This window comes from Canis lupus, chromosome 11, assembly GCF_003254725.2.
Source record: "Canis lupus dingo isolate Sandy chromosome 11, ASM325472v2, whole genome shotgun sequence".
Lineage (NCBI taxonomy): Eukaryota > Metazoa > Chordata > Mammalia > Carnivora > Canidae > Canis > Canis lupus.
This window is the reverse complement of record NC_064253.1, coordinates 62,909,511-62,928,376: the sequence shown is the minus strand read 5'-3', so window position 1 is coordinate 62,928,376 and position 18,866 is coordinate 62,909,511. Positions and strand designations below refer to the sequence as shown.

General features: G+C 43.4%; 1 long non-coding RNA gene across 7 annotated transcripts in view; it reads left to right on the top strand.

Moving 5' to 3' along the window:
- Positions 1 to 18,866, top strand: part of LOC112649986 (uncharacterized) — a 132,168-nt gene that overhangs the window by 95,716 nt on the left and 17,586 nt on the right. The window contains exons 4-5 of one of the 7 annotated variants that reach the window (XR_004803603.2): positions 15,175 to 15,315; positions 15,544 to 15,674. The exons of 5 other annotated variants lie outside the window; for them this stretch is intronic. This is a non-coding gene — a long non-coding RNA (uncharacterized LOC112649986). Of the gene's footprint in view, positions 1 to 15,174; positions 15,458 to 15,543; positions 15,675 to 18,866 lie in introns of those variants that run through there. One more of the 7 variants, XR_003129854.3, reaches the window with a different exon arrangement.

Here is an 18,866-nt window from a genome sequence, read left to right as displayed (position 1 = left end):
ATAACTCTAGTCTCAACTCCCCATCACTCAGCCACCTGAAGGGAATACCTAGAAAGACACCTCTGCCTGATGCCCTCTGTGAGGACAACACCCCTGTAAATTCATATTGTATCCCAAGAAAAATCGCTCAAGGATTCAAGGGCCCCAGGTCTTAAACCAGCTCTTAAAGATTGATTAGGCAAAAGAAATGGATAGACTGGCAAAGAAGGTCTTCGTGGCTCACACGTGCCTCTCAGAGACATCTTACGTGGTGGCGCATCATCATAAAACCCACTGTTGAGTATAATGCAGTCTTTTCATTCTGCTGGGGATGGAAGGAAGCGCTAATCTGATCTTCGGTGTGATGGCTCTGGAGCTTTGACAGCTCTTGAGCCTCCTGTTCATTACAAGGCTCATTAAATAACTTGTAGTCTCTGAAATGGATGGCCTGATATCAGTTAGAGTCCCTCTGATCTCCGAATATCTTCCCTGATGGAAATACCAAAATTCATGATCCTAATACGGATAATAACAATGACAATAGCAATCATTCACATTTGTCTTGCTGGGCAGTGTATGAGGGACCTTGACACTGCTCCTCACAGCATCCCTGGCAGGGTGGGTGTTCAGAGCTCTGTTTTACAGCGAATGAAACTGTGGGTCAAACAGGTGGTATGATTTGTTTTCAGTTGTAGAGCTAGTAAGTTGCTGTAGCCCTGGGAAAGCTGAAATCCCCTCCACTTAAAAGGGGATCCTTTATGATAGGTAAAGTTCCAAGGTAGTATTTGGTCACAGCTCTTGAGAGGACTGTCTCTGGGAAGGAGTAAAGAGATTTAAGTTTGAGGCCAGAGGTGGGGAGGCAGGCAGAGAGTGGTTGCTGTTCTGGAAGGGATCCTGCCATCTGTCTTGGCTCACTTTGACTTTCTCATTCTTTCTCTTACTGCCCGCTCCAATCTTCAACAAAAACTTGGAAGTTCTCGTTGTCATTGTCCCCCTTTAAGAAGATCTGGGCCACTAGACCAAGATCAGCTCGGCTTTAGCCTTTCCAGAAAAGCTCTCTGCATTCACACCTGGCAGATTTCCTTTCCCAGACTGGCTTTTCCTCTGCATAAGGGTGGTAAGGTGCAGGGAACTAGGGTGCTGGTTTAGGCAGTGATCTGCTGGTGAAAGTTTAACCACAAAAGGAAAAAAAAAAAAAGAGAGAGAAAAGAAAAGAAAAAGAAGTCCTTAGTTGTAGCATTTGCCATATTCTGTGGTGTACATAATCCCACCCTGGCCCGTGTTAAGCAACCAACTTGACATCAACTGGCTTGCACAATTCCTGAAAATTTAGCTATCAGCTCTCACAAGCCCGTATAAGCTTCTCCAGCACAACAAAACTGGTTAGAAAAATGGCCAGAGGAGAACAGACGATGAGCTTTGTCTCTAGTAGAGCAATGGGCAGTAGGTATGTTCCACACCCCTCAGCCTAGCTCACCAAGGGACCCTGTAGATATGTAGAACAAAGCCACACAGTTACAAAGACAGCACGTGGACTGGGCTTTATCCTTGGTACCTTTTTTCCCCCTTAGAAACTACTAGGGGACCCAGGAGTGATAGATCAAACTAGGATGTCAGAAGCCTCTAGTACTCTTCTATTTCTCTCTCTCTCTCTCTCTCTCTCTCTCAAAGAACACACATGCGTATGCACACGCATATAAAAATATAAAAACTCCCCGCTGTATGAACAGCATTTGTAAGTCCCCATCTAAAGAGTGTAAATGTTAAAAGATTGGGCTTTGTAGTGAAAGAGACATAAATTTGATTCCCGACCCTTTCCCTGAGACCTAGGGAATGCCTAGACTCTGAAGTGTTGGTTTCCTTATTTGTAAATCAGGAATACTATCCCGTACCTGATAGGGTTGGTCGAAGGATTAAATAAGATACTCGTGGTTTAAAACTTGTGAACAACCAATAAATAGTGTTGCAGCTTTTATTTTCCCTCTACACACCTCAGTGAATTCTCAATGCTATCACACCTTTCCTCCCGTCCTCTGTAGACATTTGGGGAATATGCTGCAAAGTACATGATGGCAGAGTGACATTTATTTGGTTCCTGTTTGAACTGAGTGATAGGGGTGTTGATAATCCCGTGCGTTTTCTATTTAAATAATTTTCCCACATGTTCAAATAATATACTTGTCACCCCTTACAGGCCTGGGAACAGATCTTATCTGCTTTGCCACAAAATGGTACCTGCCTGAGTAAACACGAATACAGAAAGGAGAGGCAAAGCCTTTGCTCAGCATTTGTAACCTAATTCACTAAGGCAAACAGACAATGTGGCCACCAGGCTTCGCCTTCCACAGCAACTTTAATCACAAAAGCAATGATTTATAAGTCTCTAAGATGCAATTAAAACGTTAAATTGTCCCAAAGGTTATCTTAAATCCTTAAAGAAAGAGCAAGAGTGTTGGAGAATGCAAATATTTAGAAATTAAAATGTCCCTGAGAACCAAGGGTAGAGGTTAAAGTCTTACCTTTTTCCATAATTTGATATATTCATTCAAAAGAAAGGGAGTTGGTATTTTCATCAATGTGATTCACACATAGAGTATCAAACAATTCCACTTGCAATTACGCTCACTCATTCTTTTAGCTAATTTTTGTCATATATCTGCCCCCATATTCTCCGGGTAACGTGCTTATAGTGATACTTCTTAATTTCTATTTTAGTTTAGGAATTGTAAATTAACTGCTCATTTTGGGAAATGAGGATTTAGCTCTCTTTCACCTTTTGTTCCACTTAATCCAGGCACATTTTGATTCCCCATTTAGCCCAACACAACCACACTTTAATTGTGGTTTGATCAATCTTCAGTATTTATGTCACATGATTTACAGAAATGCCATTCACAGTCGATCCATGTTGTACATTTCTTTTCCTGCACAATCTTTTAGTTTCCTACAGATTTTTCTTTTTGCTTAGTTTCTCACATACACATCACTAATGTATTCCCAAATCCTTTCCAGGTTATGACATATCTCTTAGGACATTCAAATATAGTAGGTAATACTGATTTCATATTGAAGAAATTCTTCAGAGTCCTCTGAACTTCTCTTATGTAGACACATCGCCCTCCTACATGATTGACGCCTTGGGCTCTCGGGCATTTTTCCTTGCCTGTCTCTTCTGTTGGAGCAGCTGTTTACTGATTCTGCTTCTTTCTTGTTTGTCTCTTGCTGCTGTCCATTCTTAAATGGCTCCGTCGGTGAGGGTATATCATCAGTCGCTTTTTGAGGACTTTCAAGTTTGGAAATAGATTTTTTTAGATATTTATTTATTTATTTATTTATTTATTTATTTATTTATGAGAGAATAACACAGAGAGGCAGAGACATAGGCAGAGAGAGAAGCAGGCTCCCTATGGGGAGCCTGATGCGGGACTTGATCCCAGGACTCTGGGATCATGACCTGAGCCAAAGGCAGACGTTCAACCGCTGAGCCACCCAGGTGCCCCAAGTTTGGAAATATCTTTATTTTATTATCTCACTTAATGGATAGTTTGGCCAGCTATAACATTCTGAATCAAAAATCAGTTCTGAATACATTCCTCAGTTTTCTTCTAGGTTTTGGATATGTGTGGAAAAGTCTGTTATCTTTCTGATTCTTCACTTTTTGTGTGAAAACATTTTCTTTCTCTTCCTGAAGAATTTATTCTCTTTGTTCTCAATGACCTAAAATTTTGTGATGATATTTTTCTGCCGTGGGTTTATTTTCATCCATCGTGCTGGACCCACTCAACTTGACAATTTCACCCTTCAATTCTGCAATGTTTTTCTTCAGTTATTTCTGTAATGATATCTAATCTTCTGTTTTGTATCTTCTTTTTTTTTCTGAGTCCTTTTTTTTCAGACGTTACCCCTTCTAGAATGATTTATTTTCTTCTATTTTCCATCTCTTTTCTTTATATTTTTTTCTGGATGATTTCCTTGGGTTACCTTGAAACACTTTCATTTAATATTTTTGTTTATGCTCTCATTTAAAATTTGTTCCCTGTGTGTTTTATGTTCTCATTTCTTACATATTGTTCTTGTTCCACTGATACAAATTCTTCTTTCATCTCTTAGAGAATATTAATGAGAGTTTTCTAAAATTTTCATGTCTTTTAGGCCATATCTCTTTTTTGCTTATTTATTTTGGTCTCTGTGTTTCATGTTAAGTGCTTTCTTCAAATGTTCCACATTTAAGTGTAGGACACTAAGAAGCTCTGTGTACTTGGAGAGATGTGCTGTGGGCTTCAATATAGGGTTATCTGCTCAGGTCGTTTCACACCCCATTGTTAGTGTTTATAGGTTCTTGTCTTTCATAGTGATCATATTCCCCCCAAAAAGTCCCCTCCTGCATCCTGTCTGGCAGGTGTAAGTATAAATCACTGGATCCTGGAAGCTGTGTGAGGGGAGAGTCTGAATAACATGTAATATGTACTTTTATTCAATAACTTATTTTCAGTATGACACCCACTTTTCGACTCTGTTCAATGTTCTCCAATCTTGAGATGTGCTGTTTGACCCTCTTAAAAGAAAAAAAGCCTCCAATATTCTTGCCAGGAGGTGATAGTAGCAGTTATTTAGCTACATGGTGAAAGAAAGGCAAGGGGTCTCACTAATTTTTAGATATACTTTCAACTAGTCTTCTTATTTCAAACCCCCTTTATAGAGATACTTTATGGTACCAAGTCTGGGGATTTTGCAGCTTTCTCCATTGCTGGCTTATAATTCAGCTTTACAGGGTCTGTTAATTCAGTTTCCATCTGCTTTCCATCCTCAAAAAAACTGTTTTTGTTTTCTTTTGTATTCTTTATCCTTCTGGGTTTTCTTCTTTATTTTTTAGTCCCAAACTATTGTTCCAATGGAGTTTTGAGACCGAAGTAGAGGGAAATGCATGTGTATAATTAACAATCTTTACTAAAAGTCTGTGCTTGCTTTTCAAAGTAATTTTTTTCAGGTTTATTCACTGAATTTCTTACTGTCTTATTTTAATCATCTCTGTCCACTATATCTTGCCTTAAAATCTGATTCAATATGATATATGAAAGAGCTACTAGGAGTCAGGTGCCATACTGAACAAATACAAGAATAAAATTCCCCTTGAGGAATCTTGGTGATAATAATAAGAAAGTCATAAAGTGGGCAGCCCGGGGTGGCTCAGAGGTTTAGCTCTGCCTTCGGCCCAGGACATGACCCTGGAGACCCAGGATCGAGTCCCATGTCGGGCTCCCACATAGAACCTGCTTCTCCCTCTGCCTGTGTCTCTGCCTTTCTCTCTATGTCTCTCATGAATAAATAAAAATTAAAAAAAAAAAGAAAGTCATAAAGTTACTTTTAAGCATACATTCTGCTGAACTTAAATGTATCCTGCTTCTTGCCAATTTCCCTATCTCCCTTTTGGTTAATCTAAAACTGCCAAAGTGTTTATAATTTTACTCTGTCTTTCAGTGTCAACAACATGAAGATAAGTCCCTTTACTTTTATATTCTATATATTTTTGTATTTTACTTCCAATATTTATCAGCCTCTCTGCCATGTTTTATGTGTCTTTCCTTTATCCCTACCATGCACTACACTTAATGCAACTTCTTGCTGCTTTTTTTGCACATGACACACACCTACCATGTGTTTTAAGAAAAATCTATTTACAACATTTAAGAAATGCATACATTTAGGAGAAGTCTATTCTTTTCATCTTTCTATCTGTAGTCCCTTTGACGTAAACAGAGATTTTGAAAAGAGATAGTCCTTACATGATGGAAGTACTTGCTTTAGTAGAGAGATGGATATATAACCAAAAATTTCAAGATAGCCCAGCATGTACACTAACAAATGCAATTAGAAATAATTACTCATTCTTCCAAAGAAGGAAAATTCTATGGAGATAATGGCAGCTGAGATATTTTGAAGGATGATTAGGGGTTGACCAGGTGCTTTCTTTTTTTTTTTCCCCAAAGATTTTATTTATTTATTTGAGAGAGAGTGAGAGCCAGAGAGATCACAGAGGGAAAGAGAGAGAAAGCGAGAAGCAGACTCGCTATAGAGCAGATAGCAGATAGCCCAATGCAGGGCTCAATCCCAGGCCTGGGATCCCATGATCCTGGAACCATGACCTGACCTGAAGGCAAATGATTAATCAACTGAGCCACCCAGGCGCCCCTGGGTGCTTTCTATAATACGTAATCTGGTTGTAAGTTGCTTCCTCATTATGTTGTAAGCATATTAATGCAGGACCAGTCTTGAGAGCAGTGCCGGGCACATAGTAGAATTTCCATGAATGCTGAAGGATGCAAAGACATAGAGGGAGCAGAAATTTAAGCTACATCTATATTGCTCTCAGAAATTCTCCTGAACTAAACAGATAAGTAAATACGACCTCTAACCTGACTTTCCTACAACAATTTCAGTTAACTAGCTTTTGCTATTTACTGCTTTATTCTTTTCTAAGGAAACAACATGTATTTTAAAACCGTATTTACTTTCCAAAACTACCTGGCACGTGTTCACTAACTTGATTGGAAGATACTGTATTTGATAAAACCTTGTAAGATATTCAGCTACTTCTCCTCCTCCACAATAATTCAATTATAGTGGCACAAAGAACAATGTAGCACTTGAACCCAAGACTCAGAATTGACCTTGGTGAGAAGGCACAAAAATAACTCTAGAAGTCCCCATTCTCTGAGTTTCTTTTGAGTGACTAAGAAAGAGCCTGAGTCAGAAACCCTTGTTTCTCAGTTAACATGAGACATAGAGGCAGAAGTAGCCTGCTGAGGTTACTCATGTGTAAAGGGAATTGTTGAGGGGCACCTGAGTGGCTCAGTGGTTGAGCATCTGCCTTTGGCTCAGGGTGTGATCCCGGGTCCTGGGATCGAGTCCCACATCAGGTTCCTCACAGAGAGCCTGCTTCTCCCTCTGCCTGTGTCTCTGCATCTCTCTCTGTGTCTCTCATGAATAAATAAATTCAACCTTAAAATTAAAAAAATTAAAATAAAAGGAATTGTTGATTTGCAATGAGGCTCATTTGTATCCATATTTGTACCCCATATTTTATGACGACAACAGAAGGATCAATTGAAGATTACTGATTACAAGTGGGACTCAGAATTGATGTATGCCACCATCTTATTAATTTAAATATAAATGTTTAGAACAAGTGATCATTATCAGTCAGTGTGGTTCTGATGCCAACTTCCAATTCCTCCTAAGAATTTTTGAAGTTCTCTATTAAGTGTGCTTAAGAAAAATAGGTCTATTCAAGCTTTGTCAGGATTTCTCTGTTTTGTACCATCAGGCTCTGATGAGCCTCTTTGAAAAACATCAAAAGACTGAATAGGGCTCATAGGACCCCCCCCCCCACCAAGGATGAGACATGCAGTTTCAACTTCATCCCACTGCTCCCCCATTGCTACTCAGCCCCCAAAAGCATTTCACTTTCTTATCCCTTATCAGTGTGTAATTTGCCTTTTATCTCCATGCGATCCTCAAGATATCCAATAATGGCACAACTTTTAAAAGTAAATGTGTTTAACGTCAAAGTGAGTCAATTGGTCCACCACATGTAACCCAGCCTAGCACGCACTGCATAGCAGAGCATCATGGGCTCTGGGTTTGAGCTTAGCTTCACACATTCCTGCTGAGGTTTTAGGACACAGTAGCTCTGAGCTCGCCTTTGTCATCAAAGTTAGAAATATGAACAGTGTGCACCTAATTTGTTAGTTCTGAACACAGAATGAGATGATCCATGGAAGGACCTAGCACGTCAGTGGTTAAGTATTCATTTCTTTTCCCTCTTTTTCCTCTCCCTACTGTTATCGTCATCATCATCATCATCATCATATTGTTTTGTAGATGTCTTGTCCTAGGTACAAGGGTTAAAAACAAAACAAAACAAAACTGAACAAGACAAGATTATTGACCTTGGAGAACTCACACTCCAGTTGTGAAGAGTTTCAAGGAGGATAACAAGCACAAGAGATACATTTCCAGAAAAGCAGACTTACAGGAAAAGAGGGAGGAAACGGGGGTTGGGGGGAGCTTCAAAGGAGCCCCCACCTAGATAATATCCCAGAGCTGGCATTCTTGCTTTGCTAAAATGAGTAGGGCATCTGTGCTGCTGTTGCTATCATGGTTTAGAGATGTGCTTAATCTAGTTTCTCTGTGAGCTCACACTCGTATTTGCACTTCTTTAGTAATTCTTTATCTCAACATTTAAAAGGGAATACGTGATATTAATGTTCAGGCAAAGATCTGGAAGTAAAAGGGGGAGAAAAACAAAATCACGTTTCTGATTCTTATGCTTTTAGTGCATTTCTTTTCCATTCTTTCCCCCGCACGTGCTGTTTTCGGGTTTGGTTGAGTCCATACTTTATGGAGGTTCTGCTTCATTAGCCACCACTTCAGATCAGGGCTGGTGATCAGAGAACGACTTCTCCCCTCGTGCAGTGTCCGAGTTACCAGTGACTGGGAAGAGGTGTTTTGGTGAAATATTAACAGTGCCCCACTCCTACTTTTTGCCCAAGATGCTCTTAGCCAGACAGAGAACGCTTATGGCACACCGATGGACAGTGCGTAGAGATGAACCAGACCCCGAGTGCTGGCAAGTGCTTTCATTTCCCCCTAGTGTCAAGGGTTTGCTTCCAGCAGTAGGGGCCCACCCACTACCCTGCCTCCCACCTCTGTTGGCCTTGGAGCTCAGGCCTAGAGTGATTTAAGAGGGAGAGAAAGAAGGAAAAGAAAGAGTATTTTGATAGTGATGTGACCAACCTGAAAACATATACTAATTCCTCCCTCTGTAATTTCAAAACCATTTTGGAAAGAACTTGTTTTCTTTTCTTTCTTTCTTTTTTTTTTTTTTTTGTATTTTTTTTATTGGAGTTCAATTTGCCAACATATAACATATAACATAACACCCAGTGCTTATCCTATCAAGTGTCCCCTTCATTGCCTGTCACCCAGTCACCCTGTCCCCCCACCCACCTCCCCTTCCACTTCCCCTTGTTTGTTTCCCAGAGTTAGGAGTCTCTCATGAAGAACTTGTTTTCTTACTTGGTATATTAATGACCTCAAAGACACAGGGACAATGGAGGAGATTACTTACTGAGCCATCTTGTGCTAGCACATCCACACTTGGCCTCCTGGAATCCTCACAGCACCCTGAAAGGCAGAGCCCTGGGTCACAGATGGCGAAAGAGAGGCCCCAGAAGTTCAAATCCTTGACAAGGTCATGTAATTAGAAAGTGGTGGGACTGTGATTCACGCCACCCCCTCCCACCCCCACCTCACCCCCCGCCAGAAGAGATCAAATTTCCCTAATAAATGAATACTCTTATAGCTGTGCATAGTTCCACTTACCCCACTTGGGATGCTAAGTGCCATCTCACTGTCATGAATTCAGTTTGACTAATCTCTGCCTTCCCTACTGGAAGAACAGTTCCCTGAGGTCCAAAACTGATTTGAGCGGATTGTTGTATCCCCAGCACAGGTCACGGGGTGTGACAAAAAGTTAAAGATCAATAAGCATTTGCTCAGTAGATGAACGAATGAGTGAATGAATGAGCGCCAGTTCTCTCTCTAATTTCTGAATTAGATCAGAGTGGTTTCCTAATTCCGCTAGACTGGACTTCTTTAATTCCTCGGAAACTGGGTTTAAGCTGACCAGGGGCACAGTGTTGCTCCGATGCAAAGGAATATTCATGTTCAAGCAATTTACCTTCCCGCATCACTGAAGCTAAGAAATTGGAACATTTCCCCCACTGAAGTTATAGGACATAGAATTTGTGACAAAAGTGGAGGGTCTAATAAAAGAGTCAAGGCAACCCTTGACTATTTTCCCCTAAATGTTAAAATGTGAATCTGAAAGGAACGTCCACATTTATCATTTACAGTTTTAATAGTCTTTACTTCTGCTACAGAGCAGAGAGAGAGGAACTGAAGATGGATACTGGATGGACAAGTCCCAGCCTAGGAGCCCCGAAGATTTGTGGGAATATTTAGAAACATCTTACTTTGGGGGCACTTGGGTGGCTCGGTGGTTGAGAGTCTGCCTTTGGCTCAGGTTGCAATCCTGGGGTCCCAGGATCGAGTCCCGCATCGGGCTCCCCATGAGGAGCCTGCTTTCCCCTCTGCCTGTGTCTCTGCCTCTCTCTCTCTCTGTGTCTCTCATGAATAAATAAATAAAATCTTGAAAAAGAAAAAGAAATGTCTTACTTTGACAAAGGCAGTGCCATGTGCAGGGAGCTCTTCTAAAAGAACCTTATATTTCAACGGAAGGCAAAGGAGCCTTCACCCTGAGAGTTCTCATTGAACCCCCCCTCCCCCAGCAGACAGCCAATGATGGTCTGGAGTGAGGTGCAGTTGCAGATGTGAAGGCACCATTTTTCACCTCACTGTGGTTTTAAGTGCTAAGATCCCTCCTTGCACCAGAGAAACGCCCAGAAAGGAAACGACCACAGGGCTCCGTGGGCTGGTTGCGCGGCGGCAGGGCTCCCAGAGGATTTCTCTCCCCCATTTCTCCTTCTCTCCCTCTGCACCAAAACTCTATGTCAACAAGCAGGGCGATGGTCTTGTCCTCGGCCTTTCATTGGCATTATTTGCTGTGAACTTTCCTTTTTAATTGCTATTGAATGCATTCTATTTTTTTTAAATATTTTATTTATTTATTCATGAGAAAGAGAGAGGGAGAGACACAGGCAGAGGGAGAAGCAGGCTCCATGCAGGGAGCCCGATGTGGGACTCGATCCCGGGACTCCAGGATCACACCCTGGGCCCAAGGCAGGTGCCAAACTGCTGAGCCACCCAGGGATCCCTTGAACACATTCTTTAGCCAGATTCTGTGCTAAGGACCTCGTCTGGATGGTCACTAACCTTCATAGTCACCCAGTGAGGTAGGTCCACTGTATTATCTCCATTTCAGAGAAGAGGAAACTGACGTTTACAGAAGTGATTTTAAATGAGTTAGAAGCTAAAATCATCCCCAGAGAGTGTGACACAGGGCCCCACATCTTAAAACCATGTACTATAGTCTGTCTCAGGGACTATTTCTCACCCGGACAATTGCAACATCCTTCTGGCTGGCCTTCTTGACTCGGGTCCAGTTCCAAATATTCCATCCTCCGTAGCAATCTCCGGATGAGCTTTTACAAAACTTAACTCCGTGCTCTTTAAATATGTGCAAGCATAAAAGTAGTTATAAACTCCCTCCATTTGTAGCTTGTTTAAAACTACCAAGCTTAAAAAAAAAAAAAAATATATATATATAGATGAATAAATAAAACTACCAAGCTTAAACTATGGAAACAATACAATTCAAACCAACAAGGTAAGGAGATATAAGGAGTGTGTTGAATAATTAAATTGACTTTTCCCAGAAAATTTCAGAGAAGTAGATTTCTCTCTCTGTTGGGTTGGCTATTTTGATGTCGAACCTGACAAACTAGAGTGATTGCTTTCATCTCAGATGGGGCCACCCTCCTCCTTATCTGGACTCTGGACTCCCGCTTCAGCCCATGCTCTTCCTGCTTCAGCCCTATGCCCGGGCCCCTGCCCACTTCTTTGCACTTGGTACTCCGATCACCGCACATGTGGCCAGTTCCCACAACGTGCCTTTGGGTATAAATTGTTGCTTATGCCTTTAGTGCCCATCCATCATGTGCACTCGAAGAACTGCAGAAACACTCTGCTCAAGTGTCACCTCCTCTGGGGAGCCCTCCCTGGGACTCTTAGAAACTCTCATCCCTTAGACTCGTTGTGTACTTTGTGCACATTTCTGGAATCCTACTCATATTGCGATTGATTTGGGGCACCTGTCCTTCCAACAAACTGTGAACCTCTAAAGGGCAGAGCCACGCGAGAAGCAGGCTGATTTTTACGCCACTCTCACAGATTCAGAGACTGAAGCAATTTGCCCAAAGGCACACAGCTGCGTCTCCAGGTGTGGTAAGGGTCCAGAGGCACAATTACTATCTCAAGACCCAACCTAACTGTTTGCTTTTCTGAAACTGGGGTTGCAGATGGTGACTTATTTCTTCCACCAACTGTTTCCTCGGGTGGCTCAGCACTTGAGGGGAGAGTTTCAAAAGGCCCAGGTCCTTGCCACGCTCCTAATGACTGTCCATGAGACCGTCCCCTTCTCTCCTCTCTGGACCTCGGTTTTCTCATCTGTCAGTGAAGGTGTTAGGCCAGGTGGCATCCAGCTCTCTTTGATTCGGTCCAGCGCGTAGAGGTGGCTCACAAGGCCTGGGTGGCCTTGTCACATCAACAAGCCAAGCTTTGCCAAATGGGCAGAGCCAGACTATGGATATGGCTGAGAGCAGAGTGGCTCCTTCACATGGGTGTTTGTGCGGGGCTGAGGTTACTGCTGGAGGAAATTGGCTCAAGGAGACAGTGCCTCAGTATCAGAGAAAGCCAGGCTGTTGGTGGGCAGCCCCACGATCCCAGCGCCTCTTGCCAAGGGTGCCACCCGCTGAGCAGACCTTCAGCAGAGGCAGGGCCAGGCCACTGTGGGTGAGTATAGACTGGCTCAGGCCCTGGTGATGCTGAGAGCTCAGAGAGGCGTGGGTGGCTTCCTGTGGGCCCCCACCATGGCCAGTGACCCAGGCCCCCAGCTCTGCTACTGCTTTCAGTTACCCTGCCAGAGAAGGGCGATATCCCCCCCGCCCCAAGAAAAACTCAGCTATACCTCCCGTGTCTGGTTGTCTGGTCTGGTTCTCTCTCCTGTGCAGACCTTACCTGGACCCCAGTTCTTGCTCCCGGATGCTCCACTGCTGAGCCAGGGGACACCCAATGGGCATTCCATTCCATCTTCCATTTCCCAGAATCAGGGAGCATTGGACAGAAGGCGTGGAAGCACCTTTAGCCCATCATCAGGTGCTATATCAAATTTGCCCAGGTCTTTCTGGCCCAGCTTCATCTTAAGCTTCAAACTTTAGCTCAGGGATCACCTCCTCCAGGAAGCCTTCCCTGACTTCCCATGGTCTGGCTTGGACATCGGACCTGGTGCTTCCTTCTGCCTAGACATTATCACCGTTTATCTCCTGGGTTCTGAGAACCTCGAGAACAGAAATTCTTTTTCTTCGCCCCTTTCGCCCATCCATGTGACAATTAAGCAAACATTCTTTGGGCTTATTCCCCAAGAGATGCAAAATATTGAAGAAAACAACCTCAGACATGGTCCCCCGTGTTACGGGTCCAGTACCAGAAATGCATGGTCTGATCCTTGAGAAACTAGGACTTCCAGGTGCTAGGAATGACAACTGCACAATTTCTGGGCACACTGGATGGAGGGAGAATTTGATACAGTCCGGGAGGGCAGGGGAAGCCGCCCTGGAGGAGTGCTGGCATTGCTGAGGAGCCGCCAGTGCAGGGAAGGGGTCGAGGAGGATCACCCGTGTCTCGTTGTTCCTTGTGTCCCTGAGATATCTCAGGGCCTACACCCTGTTACTCAGTAAACGTTTGTAAATACTGAGGCTGCATTTTCTGCAAAGTCGACTCGGAGGCCATGAGGTAGCCCCCGCCTTGGTCCATTCATCCAGTAACTGTTTCAGCAAATATTTTTATTTCTCTGTCATTCTGGGAAGTACCCCTGCCTTGCCCATACTACTTCCCCTCGCCATCCGCAGTCTTTGATCTAACCCTGGCCTGGAGCCTGTGGCCAGACCCAGACCATCTGCTGCAGCCTTTCACATGGCCTCTCCCTGTGGGGTCTCCAAAAAATCACGGCCCCCCCCGTTGCTCTCCGTCCCCAGAAAACCCTTGTGGATCTCTACCTCTCCTGGTCTTTCCTGCCCGTGCAGACAGTTTCCCTGAGCCAGGCCACCTTCTCCGCCACCACCCGTTCAGCGCTTGCGACCTTAAGCTTGCCACTTGGGGCTTATCTGAGCCTGCTTTCCTGATTCTCTCCGTGCCTCCCGGACTCCAGGGAACAGGATTAGCTCTGGGACCCTGACAGCCTTGATTCGTGCGGCAGACCAGCCATGCCCAACACACTCCTGAGATGCTACCCAAACTTTCTGAATACTGGGTTCATCACAGCCAGAAACACGTTTGGTTAATCACCCCTTTTTCCCGAAGCTGGAGCCACTCTGATCAAGATTGAAAATGTGCCCCCATTGTAAGTGGCTACTGTTTCCAATTACATATGCTTCTCCCAGCCACCATGCAATCTGTTCACTTCATGCTGGTTTGCAAGAGCTGTTCACACCAAACCATTGACAGCCACTATCTAAACTGAAACCATCTGCTTAGCCATTTGCCATGCACGGCTGGGTCTTGCAGGCTTACCCAGTTGAGGCCCCGTGGAGCAGTCCATAAAACAAGCATGAATGAATGCAGCCTGTTTTTATTAAATATCTTGCCACTGATGGGAAGATGGACAAGCCTGTCTGGCAAGGATAATGGCCAATCTTCAGAGAATCTAAAGTCTTGGAAGCGCTCCAATAGCACCCTGCATCTCAAGACCATCGAGTGTTTCAGGACTGTGGTCGTGCTCAGAAACCCTTTGTCTGTAAAAGCTTTTTAAAGATTTTATGGTTTCTCCTCTTTCTTGTGAAATAGTTTATTGGTGAGCTCTTGGGCCAAATCTTCTACTCCTTCTGTTCTCCTGGATAATGCTCAGATGGAAACTTAGAAACAAAATGACAGTGAACAGGAGCTCTTGCGGAGCACGGATGTCCTGGATGGCTGTTACCAACTCCAGAAGATTGGGGCCCGACAGGTTTTCTCTTACTTGTATGGAAGTCCGACACGACAGGCAGTCTGGCTTATTTGGTGATGCGGGGTAATCTCCGTGCACTTTGTCCAAAAATGTTGGCCGAAGAAGTGAGGCTCCAAGGGAGAGGGTATTGTGACCCACTCACCCCAGCCGCGCCTTGTGGCCGGAAGTTTTCTAGTGTTGGAGAGGAACCTCAGCAGTCAAACCCAAAGGGCTGTGCCAAGAATGTAGAAAATTCAGCAAACTCCACCTACTTTGGTTCCAGGGTCATTAAGTGATTTTCTGATATTTTGACTACCTACCCAGGTAGGAGAACCATCTGTAAAGAGATTGGGCTCTTGAACAAACCTAAGCATCCATCCCACGCGACACTGTATTTCACACTATAAAGTAGTACAGTGGCTTCATAGTGTGGCATTCAAGGTTCTATCGTGCATTTTTTTTTTTTAATGTAGGAAATGAATTGGAGAAGCATTGTTCAAGCCCGGAGTAGTGTGCCCCTTCCCCTCTGCAGCAGAATAATCAGAATATTTAACAACCGTCCATCGCTCCCAGTGGCCTCTGGCTGAAAGCAAGAAGCTCTGCTGTTCTGGCAGGTTCGGTCTGAATATTGGTACTGCCTCTTGTATATTCTATATGTTATTCCTTCAAAATTAGATGAATGGAAGTCTGTAGACTTGGGTCACATCCCTTCCCTTCCTCAATTTGCTCTTTAAGATCTGCTACTGAGATTTTGCAAATATTAGTACCAGCCTTCTTTGTCTGTGGTTTGCTTTTTTTAAAAAAGCTTTATTTTTTTAAAGATTTTATTTATTTCTTCATAGAGACACAGAGAGAGAGGCAGAGGCACAGGCAGAGGGAGAAGCAGGCTCCATGCAGGGAGCCAGATGCGGGACTCCATCCCAGGATCAGGCCCTGAGCCAAAGGCAGGCGCTCAACCACTGAGCCCCCCAGGTACCCCTGAGATTTGCTTTTGTATTAACGGGAACACTACAGTGGGGAGTGTGTGGCCTAGCAATCACCTGTTGAGCTTCTCCTCGGAGCCACCAACCCCTCTGGGCTCCAGGAATCTAAAGATGAGAGGGAATGTGGCCCCTTTCCCAAAAGCTCACACTGCAAGGGCGAGAAGCCGGTCTTTCTGCTCATCAGTGGTTCCTTACCTGAGGTCCTAAACAAGATGTTTCTTTGAAAATGCAACTTCAGGGGGAAAAAGGAAAAGAAAGACCCCCCCAAAAAACAGAACTGCCACAACCCCCAAAACAAACTTTTATATTCTTTAAGCAACGTTCACACTTTTTGCTGCCCAGATTAAAAGAGCTATAGGCTTTGCTATCTCTGTATCCCCCACTGCTGGGAACCCCGGAGCACCCCCACTGCGATGCTTCACCAGGTCACAGTGAATTATGTCATCCCTTAACGTTCCCAAACTTTCCTTTTCCCTCAGGTCTTCGGTTCGGCTTTACTGTTTACTTTTTAGAGAGTTTCCGTATGTCTGGCCCTTATTGTAAACGGACTTAAATCCTTATTGTCTAGAGCCCTAAATTATATAGATGCATTTTTTAAGACTTAATTTTTTTTTTTAGAGCAGTTTTAGGTTCACAGCAAAACTGAGAGGAAGATGCAGAGATGTGCCGTGTGTGCCCTGCCTCTACACAAGCTAGCCGCCCCATCGTCAGCCTCCCCCGCCCGAGTGGTACATTTGTCCCAGTCGATGAACCTATACTGATATCATAAGCACCCAAAGTCCATTGTTTGCATTAGGGCTCACCCTCGGTGCTGTACATTCTGTGAGTTTAGAAAATGTATAATGACACATATCCAGCATTAAGGGATCATGGAGAGTATTTTCACTGCCCTAAAAATCCTCTGTACTCCATCTCTTCATCTCTCCACCCTTACCCCCTATGACCTTTATTCTTTTTAAATAATAATATATGGTTTATTGTCATGGCTTTCGTTTGGCCCCAGAAAAAGAAATTCTAGTTTTCACATCTTTGAGAACTGGATCTTTCCTGATTCATTTCTGCCTTCTTCTCTGACCTCCTCCTTTTTCCCTTTCCACATTGCTTTGTGAGCCAATGAGTTTGATGACTGGAGACTATTAATTTGTTTGAAGGGTCACCTGGCCTGTTTTTAGGACCAAAAAATAAAAAAAATAGGGCTTATGGTCATGGTTTATTAGACCTTCCATACAAAGAGACAAATGTTTATTTCATTTCAGAAATAAATAAGAACTGGGAGGGCCTTCAGAATAATGAGGAGGTTTTTACTTTCTTTTATTCATTTCAGGATGCTGAGTAAGCACTTAGTAAAATGAGGCTGAATAATTGCACAAATGAATAATCAGGTAACTCAGCTCCTACTCTGACAGTCATATTTCATCTTCAGTTCTGGCTCTTGCTGGATAATACACGGTGACTACATGTTGCAAAGCACATAGTTGAAAAATGAAGACAGATCAACCATGACAGGCATTTTTATATTCTGGTGCATGTCTGTGGATAGATGAACACATATGTCTACATGTGAATATATAATATGCAATTGCTTGGGGTTTTTTTCTCCCTGGGTTTAGCTGGGCTGCTTCCTATGCAGATACTGCCAGAGAAAATACAAAGCCACCTCAAATAGACTTTTGTTTTTTAATTATTAACCTCACATGTACCTTACTCCTGAGGCACCATCCTCCTGGACATGTTTAATGCAGAAGCAGCTCAGTGTGGAAGAAAGAGAACAGCTGGAGATTCAGCATGAGTCCTGGCTTTGCTTTGTACTCACAGTGACCTTGATAGTCTCTTAAAGCTTGAGGCTCCTTATTTGCAAAAGATGAACCATGCAGGGCAGACTAAGAAGGGGCAGAAGTGCAAATGGTTCAATAATAATAATAATACAGAAGTGCAAATGGTTCATGAGCTAGGTGAATATTAACCAGTTGGTCTGACTCTTCCACCACATTTACCTGGATGCCTAAGGCACCTGGTGGATCTGTGGCCACTCATGCTTAGTCTCTGCTTCCCCATCATATGCACAAGCCCTACAGTTCTTTTTTTTTTTTTTTTTAAGATTTTATTTATTCATGAGAGACACACAGAGAGAGGCAGAGACACAGGCAGAGGGAGAAGCAGGCTCCCTGGGAGGAGCCTGATGCAGGACTCAATCCCAGGACCTCAGGACCACAACCTAAGCCAAAGGCAGGCACTCAACCACTGAGCCACCCAGGTGCCCCAGCCCTACATTTCCTATCTTTCCTTTCTTTTGCATAAGCTGTTAAAGATCAAGGTGGCTGGAATTCCCTTTGGTAGAGTCCCTACTGGGTGCCAGGCTCTGTGCAAACACGTTCATACATATACTATTCGATCCGTACACAACCTCCAGATAGTATTATCCCTGTTTTTGCAGAAAAGAGAAAGAGGGTCAATGAGATTAAACACAGTTCTTAGAGAAGAGGGATGCTTTTTAACCCTTCAAAGCCAGTGCTACTCTAATGTACCATGAAGAGTTAAGCCATGGATAGGCCCATTACCAGCAAACCTCAAATAGACCTAAAGACAGTGGGAGAAAGCAATCCTGGAAGAAAACACAGAGAGCAACAGGGGCATGGCAAGAAATTCCTTTTTATGGCAATCAGGTGAAACTTCGAATGCTTGTTCCTTTGAAAATGGCATAAAAAGCAGTAAGGCCTTGGTCTGGGCTCCTCAGACTTGGCCTGTTTTTCACTCTGCACCATCTGAGGGGAACTGAGAACTTGGAAATACCTTTACAAAGATATTGTAAGAGGTTCCCAGAAGCACACTTACTCCCTGGTGTACTTGAGATCTGAGCGTTCCTTGTTACCTGGTTGTGGTAAAAGTACACTTGGCCAAATCTGAATTTTCATTTTTGGCCCCCTTCAGACCTGAAATTTCTCTCTTTAGGCTGGCTCAGTTCACATACTTTGTCCTCAGGTTCATTATTCTCTGAGAAGTGACAAATTTGAAGGCCTGCAGAATCTAATTTAACCAGCCCTAACTGTAGGCCAAGCACTGGGTTACGTGTATTTTATATTTGGTATTTCTCCTAGCTCTCCCATATGGCAGGAACTCTTATTATTCTAATTTGAGAACATTTAAGTTTGCTGCCTTTTTTTTTTTTTTTTTTTAATTTTTAG